Here is an 11,059-nt window from a genome sequence, read left to right on the forward strand (position 1 = left end):
CATGATAGGCAAGTTTGTTGAGGTGTATGTAGATGACATAGTAGTCAAATCTATTAAAGAAAAAGACCATTTCGAACAGTTAAAATGTTCGTTTGAACGAATGAGGCAATATAAGCTAAAGTTGAATCCCTTGAAGTGTGCATTTGGTGTTAATGTAGGGAATTTTCTTGATTTTTTAGTACACAAGAGAGGGATTGAACTTGATAAAAACAAAGCGAAGGCCATCCTAGAAGCCAAACCACCTAACAATAAAAAGGAGTTGCAAAGGTTTCTAGGCCAAATAAATTTTTTAAGACGCTTCATTTCTAACTGTGCAGGGCGAACTAAAGTTTTTTCGCCGCTATTAAAGCTGAAAAATCAGGATGAATTCGTCTGGAAAGAAGAACATCAAAAGGCTTTTGAAAGCCTGAAGACATATCTATCAAGTCCACCAGTATTGGTGTCACCAATCCAGGGACGGCCAATGAAAGTGTATGTATCGGCTGAAAAAGAATCAATAGCTGGAATGGTCGCACAGGAAGACCAATTTGGTTAAGAAAGGGCGATTTATTATTTGAGTCGACGGTTAACGAAATGTGAATGTAATTACTCTGCTATTGAAAAATTGTGTCTAGCACTGTATTTCACATGTACAAAATTAAGGGCTTATTTACGGCCCGTAACCGTTTATTTAATTTCTAAGGTAAATTTAGTCAAATATATGTTCTCGCGCCCTATTTTACACCAAAGGGTAGGCCTTTGGACACTAGCTTTATCAGAGTTCGAAATACAATATATACCTCAAAAGGCAGTCAAAAATCAGGCTTTGGCTAACTTCCTAGCCGATCATCCATGCCTTGACATGCCTGAAGAAATCGAATTAGAAATCAACTCGTTCGGACTAAAATCTTGGGTATTGTATTTCGATGGGTCAAAGACCTCCAAAGGTGCAGGAGTAGGAGTAGCACTAATCAAACCTCTAGGGATTTGCTACAAATTCGCATTCACCTTAGACAGAATGTGCACCAATAATCAAGCCGAATACGAGGCCTTAATTGTAGGCCTAGAACTGATGATAGATATGGGAGTAAGAAACGTGATCGTTAAGGGCGATTCTCAATTGGTGATACAACAATTGATTGGTGATTTTAAATGCCAAAGTGATTCCATTATAAGTCAATATGAGATCGCCCAAGAATTATTAGAGGGATTCGATCAAGTAGAACTTCAATGCGTTAATAGGATATATAACGACGTGGCGAATAGAGACTTCTAATAAGTCAGAAATCCTAGCGCTATCAAAAAGTGCTTTAGTAGGGCCATGACCCACAAGGCGAGCATGCCACCTACGAAAAGCTACATCAGATTTAGGCCAAGTGCGAATACCTCTTTCGCGAAGTGGCCCCAGCGGTAGAGAGTTTAGAAAAGGAAGGCCATGAGTGCAAGGAAACAGCTGACCCACCACCGCCTGTTCAACTGCCTCCGCATTGTTGAAGAAAGGACCCAAGTAGAACTCATTACGACCAACGTCGGCGGGCGCGAGAAAACTTGGGGTTATGTATGGGTGACTCAGAAGTTTCTGAAAATCATCAAAACTAAAGGAATCACTAGCTTGAGATTGTGAAGTAGCCATTGGAGGATGAACGAAGCTTTTCGGGGTTACGTAACAAGGAAGCAAAAGATGAACAGTGAATTGTGAAAGAGATGCAGAAAATATGAGGCGTGGTTTGGTAGCAGTGAAATGGCGTGTTTGGGGTTTATAAGGGTTTGCAAAACGACGCACTTTTTCAAGTTATAGAAGGAAACAATGATTGAAATTTTTGGGAGTTTCGAACGTCGCCGGGAACATGAAACGAATATGGCAAAATTCAATAATTATTATTAATTCTGCCATATTGGGGGGTAATTGTTGACACATAAAAATTCAGCCCAAGTCGAACGGCCCAAGGAGTAAAGCCCAATTGGAGAATCCCCAAATCGGATGGCCCAAAGAATGAAGTCCAATCGAACGAGTCAAGGTGAAGGCCCAAACAAGGGGCCCAAGAATGCGGTAACGCCATCGCCCAAGTTTGCAAGTCGTCCAGAATCTGAACGAATGGGTGTCATACGGTCGCCCAGAGCTGTTATTCTACTCTCGCCCAAACCTTCAAGTCGTCCAAGGTATCAACAAACATAACGCATCGTGGTTATCAAGGAATGCAGTTATCAAGGCAGTTGTTAAAGTATCCTTATCACGTTCCACAACTTAAGGAATTCAATCGAAGGCAGTTGAACGATGAAAGATAATGGCAGCAGTTAAAAGGCGGTTTCATGACAAAATGACCACTACAAAGAAAGTGGGTAGTTATAGGACGATCAAGCAGTTTTCAGAGTAGTTAATCACAAAGAGATCGTCTATGAGGTATAAAAGGGAGAAAGGACGTAGAAGCAAAGGACCGAATCCAAAATTCTCGAATAGAGAATATGTAATTTTCATTTCTTTAGCTTTTAGACTTGAACACTTTCCTTTCTGTAACTCGTGTGCTTGCGCCCCTTGGAGGCACGTTGTTTTTCATTTCCAATTGTAAAGTTCATCGCCAATAAAAGAACACCCCTTTTTGGGACTTTGTCTCAAGAGGTTTTCGTTCCTTACACAATCGTCTGATCCTCTTTAATTGTTAGCGAGTTAACCCGCGCGAAACAGGTTTACTAGAGATTGATCATTTAACTAACTGCACCAGATGTGAGACCCTTACTTTAGATATCAAATATGGAACTTTGAAGAAAGAAAAATGTCACTTTGCCCGAAATGTTTGACGTTAGGGATGATCGATCCTCACGAAGTGCACAGGTCCCACGTGAATTAAATAATGTCCAATCCCAAGGTGTGTGTGTGTGGTCGTCCTCTATGTCAATCATTATGTTTTCCTAGTTCGGTCCTTTAATTGACAACGACTCACTAATAATCGTAAGTGAAGGTAGAGATGAGAGAAGTCAACTCGAACCCTGCTGCAAGATGATTTTACTCCTTAACGTACGGAAGAACGTACCGAAGCATCAAACAAAGATTTCAACAACCTAAGGTTTAATCGCCAAGAAACTTCAGCACGATAAAGCATTGGTTGCACAGTCCATTGAGCAAGGAAATTTCTACTTAGTGCCAATACATCATACTAGTATCAGAAAGGCGAACAGAAACAGAATCGCAATTCTAAAAAACAGGAAACTGCATACCATATTTTGTGCTTTTATTCAAAAAAACATTGCTATGGAGTAATAATAAGATAAAATTTCAAAAGATATTCTGCAAAGTGCATCTTTATGTCTATATACCATATAATCTCGAAACTTTGAATTATTGAACATCCAATAAACCTAATAATTTTGTATTCACAAAGCACGAATCACCTTATAGACAATAGAGCGCAGTTGAATGAAGTTGTCAAGTGAGAGTTTGAAAGTCCATCAGACTAATTAAAATAGATAGCCCACCAGCAAAAGAAGCCCCAAACTGCATGTTAATTATATCCGAGGAAATTAGGCCCTATACCCTCTTTTTCTAAGTGTTTTGATTAATACCCTTAAATTAATTAAACATTTTAAGAAAGTACTAATTACGTCCTAAATTCTAACCAAAAGCCAGCCCAACTAACTATAGCAAACCCAAACCTAACTCTCCATATTCCTTATTCATAGAAATCGTCAGCTTGCAAAATCCACCAAGCACCTTCCGTTGATCCCTTCTTCGAGCAAAAAATACGACTCTAAATCTCCGTTTCAGACCCATTTTTTTGTTGATTTCTCCTTCGTCTCCCCTTTTTACGTCTTCATTTTCTCATTTTCATTTTGGCCCCAAAATTTTGTAAACCCTATCCCCAAATCGATTTTGCCCCACAGTCGAAAGACCTCGAAGCTCGATCGTTGTATTCCTCAATGCACGTTCAATTTTCAGTCATTTTGATTCTCATTTTGTGGAGATCTTAAATACCAACCCAAAAAATCCCAAATAGTTGAAACCCTAACTCGTTCTGATCAAAATCCGGTAATCTGAGTCCAATTTTGACTTATTCACTCAGACGCCGACTTTGATACGAAAATTCGACTCTTATTTCTGTAATGGCTGGAGAAAGTAGGTTGAAGAGGAAAATAGATATTGATGAAGAACCATCTTCGAAGAAGAAGAAATCTTATAAACCCAAGGTAGCATTAATTTTTTCAGCTTATGCTCTTATGTGTACGTTTTATTCTTTGTTCCTTTCCGATTTTGATATTTTATTGGTTTTGATATTTCATATGTGACTTTTTTGGTTTTGTTCCATGCCTTTTGTTTTGTATAAAATGAAATATGTATACTGTTTACGAAATAATTCTTTCGATTTAAAACTACCGCAAGTGTACGGATCGTGACAAGTAATAAAGTGGATTTTTAAAAATTCGAATATCGTCCCACAGAGATTAAATAGTTCAATTCTATATAATCTAGCCTTAACCGAGTCTAATTGAGTAAAAATATGGTCCAAATGCAAAAAAATCCTAATTTCAATTAAAAATCCTAATTTCTCAATTAGGAACCCTAATATCGAAATTTCTCTAATTAAATGACTCAAACACTCAAGTAAATGAAATTATGCAAATTCAAAAGCTAACTTATGGAAATGAATCAAAATAAAGTCACTAAGTTCACGAATCCCCAATTGAAGCTATAAAAACCCTAATTTCATCAAATCAATGACCCGATGAAAATTTACCAATTCAATGTTCCTAAATCTATCCAACATATTCTCTCGATATATATTAGACCTATTCTTGAACACCATCAGCCTATATCTCTATGGATGATGCAAATATACAAGAACGCATGTGATTTTGTGAACAATTAGAGAATTGCATAAAGCATAGTGGTATATATCTCTATCCCCCATCGAACCCTATATTGATTTACACCTTATCGAACATATTCCACTTCTCTTGAATGTTAGAAATAAGATCAACACTCACACAATCATTGGCCACTAATTGCGGAAGAAAATCAATGCATATAAATCAGTCAAATTGTCCAAACGAGTCTTTAAATTAAATTCATGAAATATGGAATTAAAATAACAAACAATGATTCATCGATCACCTAGTGAATTGAAAACCTAGCCTAGAATATTCATATTTACAGAATAAAAAACGAAATTAATAAATTAAAAGAATAGCACTCGTATGAAAATTTCTTGAAATCTTGAATAAAGCCTTGAAAACTCGCTTGAATTTTTGTGGAATCAGCTTCAAGATCGTGTTTCTTGCCTCCAAAAGTTGTAATTTTCTTCTCCCTGGATGTTCTACACTATTTCTGATGAATTTTAGCTTTTATATCATGTCCTCATGGAACTCCGAAAGAGTTTCAATAAAAAACGCAAGTTCAAATTTTTTTTTTGTTTTTTATAGCCATGAGGCCACATGGTATTAAACCATGCGACCGCATGGTTCAAGTGAAATGGCCCATGGAATCCCTGCAACCTTCTGTGCGGCCGCAAGGTTGTAACTTTCAATTTTGTTGTTTTGGTCCATGAACTTTGTTTTCTCTTTTCCTGATCTCTTTTCTTTCTTTCCTTTGTTCCATCATCAAATATTGACTCCTAATTGACGTTTGGGTCAATCAATTCCTTGATCACTTGCTCGGCTCATCTTTTGATTAATTATAATTTAGTCCTTCATCTTTCACTTTTCTTCAATTCAGTCCAATATTACTTCTTTCTTCCTCCGATCGTCTTGTATTTTCCTCAAGCTCATACTTGGCATATTTTCATTCTCTTTCTGCACTTTAGCTCAACTTTTCAATATTTGCACCTTTGGTCCCCGAACTATTGCTTTGTTCCGTTTTGGTCATTTTTCGGCTCTTTTCTTCTGAATTCCATCTTTTCCATAGAAACACCTACATTGCATGAATTTAACGAGATTAAGTCACAATTCAACTACTTTGTCCATATTTAAGTCATGTTTGTGAGCTAAATAAGTGTGTAAAAACACACTTATCAAATCCCCCAAACTTAAACTATTGTTTGTGCTCAAATAATGTAGTGACTTAATGCTAAACAAACATGGCTTGATAGCTTGCCATGTCTCAGGATTGGAATTTAGTAATAATAATAGAAACAATATCAAAAGTGTGAGAATTGAATCAACCTTTACTCATCAAATGCAATACTCAACGTGTGTGTGAACTCATGCCAACATATCAAGCTTATGATTAGTTTATTCCCGACCCATAGTGGTCAAATTTATCCTTACATCACTCGAGAGATACACAACCCCCAAATGTATTCTTTTCACTCAATTACTCCTCGGTGTATTCTACGGTTAGGAGTTTAAACAATTTTAATCCTTACCCTCTCTTAGTTTGGATAGCTTTAGGCCGATGACTCTCAAACCAGTTGGCTTTAGGGCATCAAGTTTTAAACCCTTACAAACTTACTTACTCGAGTCATAAAGGCTTTTGAGAGAAGTGATGATTTTCCTATTTTTATTTTATGCCCCTACTTATCTCCATGTTTCCCTATAATGGCTCAACCATCTCCAAACTATCTCAAAGTGGTATTACGGGTTAATGTTATGGAGGGTTATTCTAGCTTTCTCCTAATTTATTCTAGAATTCCAATCAATAACTTAACACGTGAAGCATGAGTGGCGTGCAAAAGAATGTCAAGCAATGCATCAACTAGCAAATTAAATCCTGCACTAAATTCACAGTTTCTAGTTTATACATGTCCAATAATCACATCATAGCTGGCAAGGCTACCAAACGCACACGAGCATGCAAAAGTTCATCAAGACTCACTCATCAAGCATGCATCATGCAAAAACTTGTCAAAATTAACGATGGATTGTGAATATACAAAATAATTACATGCCGAATATTTGATTGAAATTATGCTACCATCCCCCAAACTTATACAATACATTGTCCTCAATGTAAAATATAAAGTTAAAATGGCAGAATTTAAAACATGGACACAACTTGGCAATAAGAGATTAATAAAACTCCCCCGATCAATTTGGTGGCTGTGGAGTGAAGCTGGGACCCGCAACATCATCTTCAGGAGGAGATGGAAGGCGAGATGGGAGTTGTCTCAGCAACTCGGATTGCTGTGCTTGCTCGGCCTGAATGGCTTGAAGCCTACTTTTCATACTTCCCAAACGATCCCAAGTTTCGTTCACACGCCACTGTATACCATCCATTCTCCCAGCGTACATGTTGAACCTACCATTCATAGTCTTTACTTCCCTTCTTGTAGCTGTGGCTTCATTCATAGCACCTTTTGTGTAGTCTCGGGAGGAATAGAGTTCTCTCTGCACTTTTTCAACAGTGGTGGTCATCATTTCGAACCTCTGCTGGAGATTTTGAATATCCCTACTAGTTCCAGTGGCGGTGGCAAATATCTGTCGAAGTAGCTGCGAATCCATTTCAGCTGGTTGTGGCGGGGCTTGTGGCAGGTGTATATTTTCATCTGCTTGTCTTTCTCCCTACTCATTATGTCTTTGCTGCTTAAGTCGGTCTTGTTCTCTCTTCTTCACCCTAGCTCGTTCCTAAGCTTCAAATGTTGTGCGCTTTATCAGTAGGCTTAATTTCACAGGCATCTTCCCTGCCTCAACTGTAACACCAACGACGAGACATATCCCGCTAATCAGACTAGGGAAGATCATTGAAGACCGCCTATCTCCCCAGGTCCCCAAATTCTATATTTGGTTATAGATGAGAGTAGCTAAGTCAACTTTGCATCTCCGGACTAAATGATATATGAACCCAGCAGTTTGATCCGTGAAAGTTGTCCGATGCGATGTGGGTTCTATATTATGGCACATGAAGACCCAGAGGATGGCTGTGGAGGGAGTAAGCTCAATTTGATGCCACTCTGCTGTGGGTAGGGGCCAAGCATTTTCTCTTCCCAAGAGAACCTCCGCCACTTCATTCCAATTGAATTGAGTGGGAATCGGGACCACATTGTCTAAATTAAGATTGTAGAAGTCATGATGACGGTTGGGGAGAACATTATCCACTTACCTCGCACCCACGTCTGGTGTAAGTGTTCAGAATCCGGAGTCTCAATTTCACTATTGAAGTTTGCATAAAATTCGCGGACTATACTTTCATAAATCGGGTGTGGCTTTTCTACAATCTTATCCCATCCACAGATTTGTATCAGATCTGTCAACTCAAAACCACGGAAATCCTCTAACTGGACCTGTCTCTCTGGTATCATGCCCCAATGGCGTATTATGTTCTCGTATCGAGCTAATGTTTCTGCATTTCAGAATCTTCGTACACCTCCTATTAGCTCTCTGGTGCGGGCTGTATCGGAGGAGGAACCAACTTTTTCTTTTTCCTTTGAGGTTCTCTTCGGCGGCATTCTACAAAAGTAAGGAACAAAGTGTATCAAGTTCTTGAAATAAGAAAACGATAAAGAATATCATTGACATGCAAGAATCCCCCAAACTTTCTTCAAAATGTGTGCAATATTCAACGTATGGAAGTCAATGTATCATCAATATTGCATTAATGAGAAAAACTCAAAACTATGGCTCTAACACGCACTTTTTGAACCCATGACTAAGTGACCATCTTCAGCCCCGAACATCACCAAGAAATATTGAAATTTACCCGGACAAGGTCGGGACATATGAAAGTACTCATTGTGGTCTAGCATATATCCAAATTTTACTACAATCGGAGGTCGTTTGGTTATGAAAACACATGGACGAAGTTAGTGACGTGAGTTGACATGGCTTAGCAATTATGTGTTTATGTGCAACAATATGTGAGGCGAATGTGTTCTAATGAAATTCCATGAGATATTTCGTCAATTACGCCTCACAATAACAATGTAAATCATCACATAAATGAGAAGTCCAAAATTTCAAATCATATGTCTCATTGACATTTAATCAAAGACGTTGTGTGCATTGGGAATTCCTTACACATTGTTATTGATCTACACTTAGAGCTAATCCACAAATCACAACTCAATCTCATTTCAACACTCAACCAATTCGAAAAGTTCATAAAATCAAAGAAGTAGTTCAATCTTTGCATAGAAAGTTAAATTTCTTACCTTGAGAGCTTTGTGTGAGATGAAAGTGGAGAGTTTTGCTTCAATGTTCTTGATATTAATGCCAATGAAGAGAATAATGTGGTGTTTGGGTGAAGAATGGATGCTTGTTTGATTGATTGTGCTCGTGTAAAGGTGGATCGGAGGGGAGGGGGGAATGGAAGTGTTCGTGTGAAAGTGGATTGGGGGGAAAATGGGATGGGTTTTGCAAGTGACGGGTTTAAAACCCGTCACTTATACACCATGCGACTGCATGGTGTAGTTGAGCCCCCTTTTGTTGTTTCGGTAGGGGTCCATGTGGCCGTATGGACAAAGCAATTATTTATTTATTTATATAACTAAGGCAAACTTACAATTATAACCCCAAACACAACTTGAAATTTAAAAATCCCCCGAAATTGGTTTTCAATTTCAAAATTGACTCGACTCGCCATATTCCAAAAAAAAAAAAAAATTTGACTTGAAAGGGAATATGCTTATTGAAAACTTGGCACCAAAACCAATTCTTTACAAAAATTTTTGAAAAGCATCTCGAAAAATAAAATAAAACGAACGACTTTGAACCACGAAATGCATTACTTCACACTCAAACACCCAAAACACTTTATTTAGCCCCGACTCATGCAACTATTAGCGTGTAGTGCCTAGACTATCTTGCTGAATGATCGATGACCTAGTAAATCATACGAAATTTAAACAAATTCATAAACTAATGGAATAAAATAAATTGAAGGATACAGTGGGTTGCCTCCCACCCAACTCTAGTTTATAGTCGATAGCTCGACTTTCCTGTGTCTTCTTCACGTTGGGTTGCTGAGTTGCACAGTGAACTTTTGCTTAGGGAAGTTACAGCCCCAATAATGTTTTAGTCTTTGCCCATTAACGATGAATGTGCCTTTAGTCTCATGACTCGCTTCAATAGCCCCATATTGCATCACCTTAGTTATGGTATAGGGACCCGACCACTTTGTTCTTAGCTTTCCTGGGAAGAGTTTGAGTCTAGAATTGTACAATAACACTTTCTGGCCAACTTCAAACTCTCGCCTCTGAATGTGTAAATCATTCCATCTCTTGGTGTGCTCCTTGATCAACTTTGAGTTCTCGTAAGCTTCCATTCTCAGCTCATCCAATTCATTAAGTTGCAGCAGTCGTTTTTCACCAGCAGCCTTGAGATCCATATTCAACTGTTTTATAGCCCAATATGCTCGGTGCTCCAACTCCAATGGTAGATGACACGCTTTCCCAAAAACCAGGCGGTATGGAGACATTCCTATTGGTGTCTTAAACGTTGTTCTGTAAGCCCACAGTGCATCGTCCAACCTCTTAGACCAATCTTTTCGGGATGAGTTCACTATAACTTCCAGTATTCTATTTAACTGCCTGTTCGAAACTTCAACTTGTTCATTGGTTTGTGGATGATAAGGAGTTTCTACTTTATGTTTCACCCCATATTTGTTCAATAGCTGCTCTAATTGACGATTTATGAAGTGTTTGCCTCCATCACTTATTATCGCCCTCGATGTACCATATCTTGTAAATATGTACTTCTTCAAGAACTCTATTACCACTTTTGCGTCGTTGGTAGGCAATGCAACAACTTCCACCCACTTAGAGACATAGTCAACGGCCACCAAGATATATTGATTTGAGTACGATGGGAGAAAAGGTCCCATGAAGTCTATTCCCCATACATCAAATATTTCAACCTCCAAGATGTAGTTTAGTGGCATCTCATTTCTTCTTGAGATATTTCCGATTCGTTGGCATCTATCGCATCTCTTCACATACTCGAATGTGTTTCTGAATAAAGTAGGCCAATAGAAACTCGACTGTAGGATCTTTACAGCAGTCTTTGAAGCTCCAAAATGCCCAGCATATGCAGAAGAGTGACAATGCTCTAGAATCTCCGGTACTTCATATTCAGGAATGCATCTTCTGACTATCTGATCTGCGCCTCTTCTGTAGAGAATTAGATCCTCCCAAAAGTAATACTTCAACTCTGCAAAGAA

The sequence above is a fragment of the Olea europaea genome, chromosome 5 (genome assembly GCF_002742605.1).
Source record: "Olea europaea var. sylvestris chromosome 5, O_europaea_v1, whole genome shotgun sequence".
Lineage (NCBI taxonomy): Eukaryota > Viridiplantae > Streptophyta > Magnoliopsida > Lamiales > Oleaceae > Olea > Olea europaea.